This window comes from Diadema antillarum, unplaced genomic scaffold (genome assembly GCF_040938485.1).
Source record: "Diadema antillarum isolate AM-2024a unplaced genomic scaffold, OU_Dant_1.0 scf00000099, whole genome shotgun sequence".
Lineage (NCBI taxonomy): Eukaryota > Metazoa > Echinodermata > Echinoidea > Diadematoida > Diadematidae > Diadema > Diadema antillarum.
The window spans coordinates 2,635,209-2,647,653 of record NW_027270988.1 but is presented as its reverse complement, the minus strand read 5'-3'; positions in this window follow the sequence as shown (position 1 = coordinate 2,647,653).

Genomic DNA, 12,445 nt, shown 5'->3' with positions numbered 1-12,445 from the left:
TATGTACGTGAAAGATGAATCAGGAATCGTTTCGTCCGCATTCCATTCTCATTTTCAGTTTTAAATTGCAAAATTGTCAACCTGATGAGGAGATTTCAAAGAATAAAATGCATGATTACTGCAGCTTATTGTCACAGCTACAACATACTTAATTTTCAGAGGAAATGAAGCAAAATCATCTGAGATAAAGGTGCTTAAACGTTGTCAAGTCAATGTATGGTTTTTAAAAAAATCACCTCCCATAGACATAACACGTAAACTTGTCCGATTTTGCGTCTTTACCTTTAATCACAATTTAAAGTATGATGACGTCATCAAATTTCAAAACCATGACATGGACTTGAAAGGCAAATGTTCAAAGTAAAACATATCTGAATTTGGGGTGATATTAAGCTTAAACAATAGAGATACGAGTAAATGAATGTCAGAAAGAGTACCTCAAAAAAATTAATTCCACTTTTTTGATTTCAGATGATGATATGATGACGTCATGAGTTTTCCTGGCAATATTGGTACTTGAAACGTTATTTCCAATTCATATGCTTTTGTAATATGCAATAGAAATATAGGGTCAATGGACGATTTAAAGAGCTATGGCGACATAAACAAAAACATGTTTTTTCACTATATTTGCAGAAAGACGCGCACGCGGAATTTCAACTTTGACGCCAGTGCATTCCTTTGTTATAGGTCAAAATCGATCGGAAATCAATGGATATTGTTACTCAAAGTATCAGAAATCCAAATCAGTCATAAAAATTGCATTTTCATGTTAGTTACGCCCTCTGCGCGCGAAATTGCGCGGACGGACGCGCACGCGAGAAAATGTTTGAAACGCTTAAAATTGTCAGAAACTTCGAGATTTCCCATTGGGAAGTCGTTTTGAGCCTTTTAAAATTTTGACGCGCGCAAACGCGCGCGTAATGATGACCTGGGTAACTAGCGTTAAAATGTAAGATAGAGCGTGACCTGAACTTTGTGTCCACCGAAAATGATACAGAAATGATATCTAGTTATGAAGTTATGATCGATCATGTGACAAGGTCCGAAAATCACAAAATGGCGCCTAGATGACGTCATAGATATGTTACTGTCATGAAAACCTTATTGTGGCTAGATATTGTTATGAGACATGTTGACTGAAAATGTCATGTCATTCCGTAATGTCATTGTTGAGATATTGACGACACAAAATGTGGCAGAAAGAAAGAAGAATAAAAAACGAGATATGAAACTCGTCACGCTGACGAGTTAGGTGATACGCTTGGGGTCATCAGGTGTCGGTCATCTGTGATCGACAAAGAAAAGAATGTGATATAGGCACCTTGAAGTTATAATGAGCGTGCATGCAAAACCGTTTCTCTAACCACTCGGCCACGGGACATCCCCGGAAATGGTAAGGGAAAAAAGAAATGTATAGATATTACAGGGGGGAAAGTCAATGCCCACTCAACAATCGTGGCCGCGTGAACATGTATTGCATTGCTAGACAGAAATGCGGCCTTGTAACGACTGATGTCGCTATGCCATTTCTGGCAACTTGGGAAAAATACGCGCCGTAGACATAAAGCCTATAATCGGCTGGTTTTGATACCTTGCCTTTAATCACAATTTTCAATGTGATGACGTCATCAAAGTACAAAACAATGACATGGTCTTGAAAGACAATTGTTCAAAGTACAACACCTCCGTCGTCGTCATTACATACTATGATCGGTTTGACAAAGTCAGCCTGCAAAATTTTGCAGCAGTCGAAGCAATGTGGTCTCCAACACAAAAAAGAGGGATATGGTGTGTGTCTGTGTGTCTGTGTATAGGTGCGTTTATATACGAACGTGATTTCTACATGGACGAATATGTAATACAAAATTGAAAAAAAAAGTAAAATAGCTAAGTATTTTGTTTCGTGATCTTGTGGGGTTCGAACCCGCAACTTCACGTCTCTGAGACGTCGCCTTTAACCACTCGGCCATACGTCTCGGCGAGAAAATATGAGGAACGTAAACTTATGTATGTGAAAGCTGAATCGGGAATCGTTTTGTCCACATTCCATTCTCATTTTCAGTTTTAAACTGCAAAATTGTCAACCTGATGATGAGATTTCAAAAAATAAAATGCATGATTACTGAAGCTTATTGTCTCAGCTACAACATACTTAAGTTTCAGAGGAAATAAAGCAAAATCAGCTGAGATAAATGTGCTTAAACGTTGTCAAGTCAATGCATGGTTTAAAAAAAAATCACCTCCCATAGACATTACACGTAAGCTTGTCCGATTTTGCATCTTTACCTTTAATCACAATTTCTAGTATGATGACGTCATCATATTTCAAAACCATGACTTGGACTTGAAAGGCAATTGTTCAAAGTACAACATATCTGAATTTGGGATAATATTGAGCTTAAACAACAGAGATACGAGCAAATGAATGTCAGAAACAGTACCTCAAAAAAATTAATTCCACTTTTTTGATTTCAGATGATGATATGATGACGTCATAATGTATTTAGGGAAATATTGATACTTGAAACGTTATTTTCAATTCATATGCTTTTGTAATATGCAATAAAAACATAGGGTCACCTGACGTTTTAAAGAGCTATGGCGAAATAAACAAAGACATGTTTTTCGCTATATTTCCACATAGACGCGCACAAGAAATTTCAACTTTGACGCCAGCGCATTCCTTTGTTATAAGTCGAAATTGATCGGAAATCAATGGATATTGTTACTTAATGTATCAGGAATCCAAATCTGTCAAGAAATGTGCATTTTCATGTTGCTTACGCGCACTGCGCGCGGAAATGCGCGGACGGACGCGAACGCGCGGAACGCTTAAAATTGTCTGAAACTTCGAGATTTCCCATTGGGAAGTCGTTTTAAGCATTTAAAAACTTTGACGCGCGCTTACGCGCGCGTAATGATGTCCTAGGTAATTACCATTAAAAAGTAAGATAGAGCGTGACCTGAACTTTATGTCCACCGAATATGAGACAGAAATGTGTGGCGCTCCGACAAAATGAGTCATAAGTCGCACGGGGTCTTTTCCCGTAATGAGCCGAAAATGAAGGGGAAGCACTACTCGGGTCGAAATTTTTTTATGACGGATTTTGATTCCTTGACGTTTTATCTATTTGTACAGAAAATTTCAGCGTGTAAAAATGAGTACAAGTGTCCCAAATCACAGTTTTTCTGAGACAATTTTTCTCGGTTACATTTTTTTCGAACGCTCGCTTTTGCGTTGCGTTTCGCACCTATTGTTCTTGCCCGATTGAGACTCCGCCTCCGTTGCTAGGGCGTATGCTAATGAAGCATTGCTCTTGACCCCATTGAAGACAAAACAAAGCATGGTGCGCGCGGCGACGTCGGCGGCGGCGAGGGCTTAATTACGCAATAACAGTGAGCTGACCAAGGCTATCGATTGCATGACCAGCGAGTTGCGTTTGATACATGCACCACATTTCATGAAGTGGTGATTGATGTGACGCACAAATGGCGCTGAAAAAAATAATTCTAACGAATGATCACGCAAAATTTATGATACTTTATCAATGAGCTAATACATGATCACATATCGAACTTGAAACCTTTCTATGTGTGTGTGTGTACATGTACTTTTACAACTTTTATTGGCCTCATTAATGAATGCATTCAAATAATTATGTATAGCTGTCGTTCCCTGGTATGTGACTTGCTGTTTAAAGTTCATCTTTGGAGATATAGCATGGCCTAAGTTGTCAATTATTCTCGTCTTTATAAAGTCGACAATTCGCATGATAATTTAAGCCAAATGTGTGTAATGCGTAATTTTATTTCCCCGGTTAATAAAATTTATTGCCCTATTTTCTTATGATGGTTTGGGCCGCAACGGCATGGAGAGAAATAGGACGACAAACATTATCAATGCCCAAATAGCTCATGTTCCCTTTGGAGGATATTCTGACTCTTGTCATTTGTGTATTTTTTAGAAGTAGGGCCTATTTGAGAAAGTGACAGAAAGCTGTGTCGCTACTCAAAAGTGTGTTTTTTCATTTTCTTTTTTAATCAGAATGTGTGTAATGATAGCTGTTTGTCGTGTCTTACGTGTAGCTGACATGTGAGAGGTCAAGTCTGCAAAGAATTTGGCTAACAGCTTTGCGAAGTAGCAGCGCTAATTGCCTATTGAATTGTGTATTCTGAGGAATTCCGAATGAAAGAACTCGGACGACACTGTTCACGCCTTGTATCCGAGTAAACCCGGCATCAACGAAGCCTTGAACAATGAAAGGTAACTTCCTGCTATCAAGGGGTGGATAATCACGCAACCAGTACAATTCTTTTTTTCGCTATTGATAGCAGAATTAGTGACGTAATGGAGCGACAGTGTTGGAGGATCGGCATTATGTCTGCTAATTTGTAAAAGATTTTTTCAGTCCCCTTTTGTGTTCAGAACCACAGCCAGGGACGCTAACTTACTTTATCTCCTACAGGCTATCGTTACTATCTTAAAACGTGAATTTTATGAAAGGTTGAAAGTGATCGCGGAATCAGTTCTTCTGCGTGACACAAGGCTTTTATAATAGCATACCAAGCTTAAATTGTTTACCTGTATAGAAAGGGCGGGAATACACACTTATCGCAATCATCCGGATTTGAGAGTGATACACTCTACTATTTTTCTTCATCTTTCCCCCGACAAAGACCATGGTAATTCAAAACAAACAAGCAAACAAACAAACAAACAAACAAACAAACAAACAAACAGTTGCATTATATCAGAACGTACAGAATTATTGTGGTTCATGCATAGGTCATCTTTTGATGTATAGTAGTCATTTGTTGTCGTTTTTATAGCGTGTCCTAATAAATGCCTTTAGCGAAAACCCAACACAACTTTTATCAAGGAGGGAAGGGAACTTAAACTTAAATATAACATAGTTTATAGAAATCAGACATGTAAATAAGGCAATCATATACATCCGCATGGCCGATTGTAATCTCTTACTTTGACTATTAAACATGATCGCCTGCATTTACGTGCTTTTTCTAATTTCTTGAACTTTGCCTAATTTTCTCTCTTTTTTTTAAAGAATTGCTCGCAACGTTTAAAAATCGTAACGCAGTCCGCTTTCCCACAATTAAATGTTCCATTTGATTCGTCACTTATTGTTGGTCGGGTGACGCCAAATGTTGGAAACTCGAGCGATGATACATAGCATTTTGTTTGTTGGTTTTCGTCTCATTGCTCAAACGAATTTTGACTACGATTACAGAGGTATCATCTACGAGACTTATTTGATGGTTTTTAATACAGAAATGATCATCAATCAGCAAGGATTAATCAACAAGTCATGAATTCACTTTACCCATCATGTCTAATCGAACTACGACTTTGTTGAGGTAACCGCGCCTTTTTATTCTCATAGTTCAAACTAATTCTTGGCATAATCCAAACAAATAATTCTTCATATAATTTCTCAAAATATTCAAAAGATGGCCATAGTCAAAACGTTCTTTAAGGATTGCATACGGCAATCTTTACTTTTCTTTTCTAGAGCTATCAGTTCCCCCTATGACGATGATTTCGTTTGCGTTTCGAACTTGTACCGAACTGCTTTCAAAACGGCTATTACCTTTAAAGTTCGATTAATGAACCAGTCTTTTGAATTCACAACCAACATTCGTAATCGTAACCGCGCAGTACCATAATACTGTCAATAACAGTTGGAAATGTAAATGCTGTAATAATAGCATGAAATAAATGAGTTACGATTATCTTCATACATTCTAATTCCTAAGTGATGCCGCTGCGATAATGACACATGGTTTGACTACTGCTTCAAGCAAATAAAAGGAAAAAGGAATGGGATATACTTCTAATGATGATACCACCTCGTACAATGCATTCCACTGTATTTGGTAACATTTGGTTACGTTTCTGTGCGCTTTACGTACGGAAAATAAAAGGCAGATTGATTCCATTAACATGCTAACACACAACGCATTCACAATGGTTTTTTTTTTTTAATACACCGTGTATAATGTAATGTTTTAGTATACGTTTTGAAACTTTGAATTTGCGAGTCCTTTTTAAAGTTATAAGGGTTGTTACATTATCAAGCAAAAGGGATTCGGATTTGCTCAGAAGACTAAAAATGCTTTATATGGCGATCGCTCGCAACAGAGACAATCCGCTTCAGTAGATATACAATGTAATTCTGTTTTCATAAAATGAAAGAGAAACGTAAAGAAGTCAACTTTTTAACTTCATTTAGCTTTCTCACCAATTGAACTTGATTTGATCTGCCATGCATGATATCGCTGTAGGTCCTATGTTCTATTAATTCTATCAAATTATTTGATTGGCGTGCTTGTTTTTTATGCGGACTATTACAGGTAAGTATAGTCACTAGTTCATTGAAGTTCATAATATTTGTACGATTATGGCGTGTTAGTTGTTTTGTATTTTCATTTTTATGGTAATATCACGTGTGTATCTGATTCTGACCACGAAAATATGGCGACTATTTAAATGCGGAGTATGTACTGGAAAACTAATGTCTCCTGCCAGTATAGAGAAACTAATTTCTAGTCTATCCCCGCTTGAAATGGAATTAAAAAAAAAACAACGAAGTTCGACTTTCAGCAGATTTCAACCGTTTTGTATAGTGCCTGATACAACAATGATTGTATCTCATGGAAGAAAACTTGTCTCCTTGCCTGAATTTTAGCTGCTTCCTTTTCAAGCTTGCGGGAAAGAAATAGCTGAACATCAATCGCAATCATACGGAAAGGCACATTCTTAAAAATAAACACAGGAGTACTGAGACATACTACTAAATAAAAACGGGCCTTTTATCACTATTGACAACGCATGACATTGAAATGTTTGTCTGTTTGTTTGTTTGTTTTGTTGTTGTTTTTTTTCTGGGGGGGGTAATACAATTGATTATTCTGAAAGTTCGTTAATCACACAATGAAATATGGTTCGCTATTAGCTTAGGTTCGTTAAAAAACAACAACAAACAAACACACACACATTAAATGCGGTTTCTTTTCCGGTGTTTCCTTTACCCGAAAGTAATCAAGCAATCATTTATTTTAGTAAGGTTTGTGAATACAAAACGAAATGAGGAAGGCCTAAGTATTAATTTAGAATATATGTCAGTATAATTATCTATACTCAACTTCACAAATGCAGAAAGATTGTAACTGTAAATGTGATGTAAAAAACAAAGATAAGCTTAAGCTACAAGTTAACGAGTCTTTATATGCTATGGTATTACAAAAGTGACCGAGAATAAGAAGTATATTCATGATACAGTCATAATCATAAACCCAACGTGAAGCTGTCAGGCCTACATCAACCTTTGCTTCTGATACGTATAGTACGTGCAACATTGGCAAGCTTGATAAGCGATAATTCTGCGGACGCAACGCCTATAAAGGATATGTGCCAAATATGGCGGGAATTCAGAATGTTACGGCTGTATACAGCTGCAGCAGAACAGACGCGAAAGCAGTCTTTGATGTTCTGCAACATTACGACCATGTGCGTAATTTGAGGGTTTTTAGTACACGCAAAGAATACGATCTCAAAAGACGACTATCGCTAATTAACTTCATTTTGAACCCCCGCCTACAATGGGTTCTCAGGTTCTATCTAGGTATTGGTACTTGCTAAACGCATCCTCTTTAGTTTCCATTGACAACAACTACATGGGAGGAGAATGGAAGCAATCAACGCCCTCGCTAAAAGACGCTTCTCGTAAGACGCATTGCGTGCCCGCCTACAATAGGTTCTCAGGTTCTATTTAGGTATTGGTACTTGCTAAACGCATCCTCTATAGTTTCCATTGACAACAACATGGGAGGAGAATGGAAGCGATCAACGCTCTCGCTATGGACGCTTTTCGTAATACGCATTACGTGCCTTTTTTCTTTCTACTGTTTCCTATTGTTTGTGAGTTAAAAACTTGCGGCAAACTACACCGCAGCCGACACACAACGCGTACCGACTCATTCATGCGGCGGCAGCGGCACGGACACAAACGCACCGAAGTTTACATCGGCCGACCGTATTGGTCAGAATCGTTAATGATAGACCTGTCCTGCGATTGGTTAATTATCTTACACACCCAAGCTATCGTCTTATACGGTAGTGCGTGCGATGGAGCGTAAACGCCGTCGCTAAGCAGGACTGTTGTATTGTTTCGTCCCGCGAAAGAAACAGGTTGTGAGCTTGAACCTAACCTGAACTTTGAGAGCGATTTTCTCCGTTATTTAGAAAAAGGACTGACATCGTAAGCGTAGTTAATATTCGTTTTTATGATCTACAGGGATGTCGAAATGAGTTGTATTACATATCAGTGTAAAGCTTAAAGTCTGTAGAATTCACATATAGGCATAACTACGATTTCATTTTTTGCGACTTTTGACTCATTCCGACGGAGCGCCACACAAATGTCCTTTAGTTATGAAGTTATGATCGATCATGTAACATGTCCGAAAATCACAAAATGGCGCCTAGATGACGTCATAGATACGTTACTGTCATGAAAACCTTATTGTGGCTAGATATTGACATGAGACATGTTGACTGAAAATGTCATGTTATTCCGTCATGTCAATGTTGAGATATTCACGACACAAAATGTGCCAGAAAGAAAGAAGAACGAGACATGAAAACTCGTCACATTGAGGACGAGTTAGGTGATACGCTTGTGGTCATCAGATGACAGTCATCTGTGATCGACAAAGAAAAGAATGTGATATAGGCACCTTGAAGTTATATTGAGCGTACATGCGAAACCGTTTCTGTAACCACTCGGCCACGGGTCATCCACGGAAATGGTAAGACAAAAAAAAACAATGTATAGATATAACAGGGGGAAAGTCAATGCCTACTCAACCAACGTGGCCGTGTGAACATCTATTGCATTGCTAGACGGAAAAGCGGCCTTGTAACGACTGAGGTCGCTATGCCATTTCTGGCAACTTGGGAAAAATACGTCCCGCAGACATAAAACCTATAATCGGCTGGTTTTGATACCTTGCCTTTAATCACAATTTTCAGTGTAATGACGTCATCAAATTACAAAACAATGACATCGTCTTGAAAGACAATTGTTCAAAGTACAACACCTCAGTCGTCGTCACTACATACTATGATCGGTTTGACAAAGTCAACCTGCAAAATTGTGCTGCAGTCGAAGCAATGTGGTCTCCAACACACAAAAAAGAGGGATATGGCGTGTGTGTGTGTGTCTGTGTGTGTGTATAGGTGCGTTTATATACGTACGTGATTTCTACATGGACGAATATGTAATACAAAATTGAAGAAAAAAAAGTAAAATAGCTAAGTATTTTGTTTCGTGATCTTGTGGGGTTCCAACCCGCAACCTTACGTCTCTGAGACGTCGCCTTTAGCCACTCGGCCATACGTCTCGACGAGAAAATATGGGGAACGTAAACTTATGTATGTGAAAGATACATGAGGAATCGTTTTGTCCACATTCCATTTTCATTTTCAGTTTTAAACTGCAAAATTGTCAATCTGATGAGGAGATTTCAAAGAATAAAATGCATGATTACTGCAGCTTATTGTCTCAGCTACAACATACTAAAGTTTCAGAGGAAATGAAGCAAAATCAGCTGAGATAGAGGTGCTTAAACGTTGTCAAGTCAATGCATGGTTTTAAAAAAATCACGTCCCATAGACATAACACGTAAACTTGTCCGATTTTGTGTCTTTACTTTCATCACAATTTAAAGTATGATGACGTCATCAAACTAGAAAACATCGATATGGATTTGAAAGACAGTTGTTTAATGTATAATATATTAATCGTACGTTGTCAGTTTGCTATTGACATGACGATCAATCACACGAATATGAGGCAGCTATTAGTACCTGTATGAAATTATTATAGGCATGGTTATCAAATTCCCTTAAAATTTCCTTATTATTGCTTTATTTTTACACACAGTTAAGCTATCTCTTTAAACTCGTCACAGTTTAATGAGAATCATGAACATCATACATTAGTACCATATTCAGTTCCAAAGCTGATCGCGTTTGCTAATTAATTAAGATTTATTGTCTAGAATGTGCCATATGGCCAACCTGTATACACACGTGGACACACAAACACAATGCTAAATGTATGTATCAAACCTCTGTAACACAACTTTGAACTAACTGTAGAAAGTATCGCTGCACTTATCATACATACTTTTTATCATTATCTGAAACTCCACAAAAACCACTAATTGACAAATAATCATCAATACAGAAGACTGACTTAAAGGAACAATTCAAATACCTTTTTTTTTTACAATGTATAGCTTCTTACATGTATAAAATCAGCACAAAGTAACCACGACTACATTGTGTTACTGAATTGATATGAACAAATTTCATTTTGTTACAATATACCATGATCAGCTTGAAAAGCCCAGCCTGCAATATTTTGCAGCAGTCGAAGCAATGCAGTCTCCAACGATAAACAAAGGGATACTGTGTGAGTGTGTGCGTATAGGTGTGTTTACATGCGAACGTCACTTCTACATGGACGAAGGTGTAGTACTCCTTTGAAGAAAAAAAGTAAAGAAAAAATTATTATTTTCTTTCGTGCTCTTGTGAGGTTCGAACCCGTACGTGTGCAACCTCACGTTTCTGTGACGACACCTCTAACCACTCGGCCATACGTCTCGACGAGAAAATTAGAGGAACGTAAACTTATGTACGTGAAAGATGAATCAGGAATCGTTTCGTCCGCATTCCATTCTCATTTTCAGTTTTAAATTGCAAAATTGTCAACCTGATGAGGAGATTTCAAAGAATAAAATGCATGATTACTGCAGCTTATTGTCACAGCTACAACATACTTAAATTTCAGAGGAAATGAAGCAAAATCATCTGAGATAAAGGTGCTTAAACGTTGTCAAGTCAATGTATGGTTTTTAAAAAAATCACCTCCCATAGACATAACACGTAAACTTGTCCGATTTTGCGTCTTTACCTTTAATCACAATTTAAAGTATGATGACGTCATCAAATTTCAAAACCATGACATGGACTTGAAAGGCAAATGTTCAAAGTAAAACATATCTGAATTTGGGGTGATATTAAGCTTAAACAACAGAGATACGAGTAAATGAATGTCAGAAAGAGTACCTCAAAAAAATTAATTCCACTTTTTTGATTTCAGATGATGATATGATGACGTCATGAGTTTTCCTGGCAATATTGGTACTTGAAACGTTATTTCCAATTCATATGCTTTTGTAATATGCAATAGAAATATAGGGTCAATGGACGATTTAAAGAGCTATGGCGACATAAAAAAAAAACATGTTTTTTCACTATATTTGCAGAAAGACGCGCACGCGGAATTTCAACTTTGACGCCAGTGCATTCCTTTGTTATAGGTCAAAATCGATCGGAAATCAATGGATATTGTTACTCAAAGTATCAGAAATCCAAATCAGTCAAAAAAATTGCATTTTCATGTTAGTTACGCCCTCTGCGCGCGAAATTGCGCGGACGGACGCGCACGCGAGAAAATGTTTGAAACGCTTAAAATTGTCTGAAACTTCGAGATTTCCCATTGGGAAGTCGTTTTGAGCCTTTTAAAATTTTGACGCGCGCAAACGCGCGCGTAATGATGACCTGGGTAACTAGCGTTAAAATGTAAGATAGAGCGTGACCTGAACTTTGTGTCCACCGAAAATGATACAGAAATGATATCTAGTTATGAAGTTATGATCGATCATGTGACAAGGTCCGAAAATCACAAAATGGCGCCTAGATGACGTCATAGATATGTTACTGTCATGAAAACCTTATTGTGGCTAGATATTGTTATGAGACATGTTGACTGAAAATGTCATGTTATTCCGTAATGTCATTGTTGAGATATTGACGACACAAAATGTGGCAGAAAGAAAGAAGAATAAAAAAAAAGAGAAATTTTGGCAATCACAATAGGTGATACGCTGATAGCGTATCACCTAATAAAAAGAAAGAAAGGAAGATTTTGACAAACACAATAGGTGATACGCTAAAAGCGTATCACCTAAAAAGAGAAATTTTGACAATCACAATAGGTGATACGCTGATAGCGTATCACCTAATAAAAAACGAGATATGAAACTCGTCACGCTGACGAGTTAGGTGATACGCTTGGGGTCATCAGGTGTCGGTCATCTGTGATCGACAAAGAAAAGAATATGATATAGGCACTGGCGTAGCCAGGGGGGGGGGGGGGGGGGCGATGGGGGCGGTCGCCCCCCCCCCCCCCCCCCCTAAGATTTGGACCGGGGATTTGGGAGGCGGAAAAAAAAAATGCGTGTATACTGTATGCATGCACATGAAGCGGGTCTCCTTTGCAACCTTTCATCAAATAAGATATATTTTTTTGATATTTCACTCAAAGTGTGCACCAGATCGTTGAATTTCAAT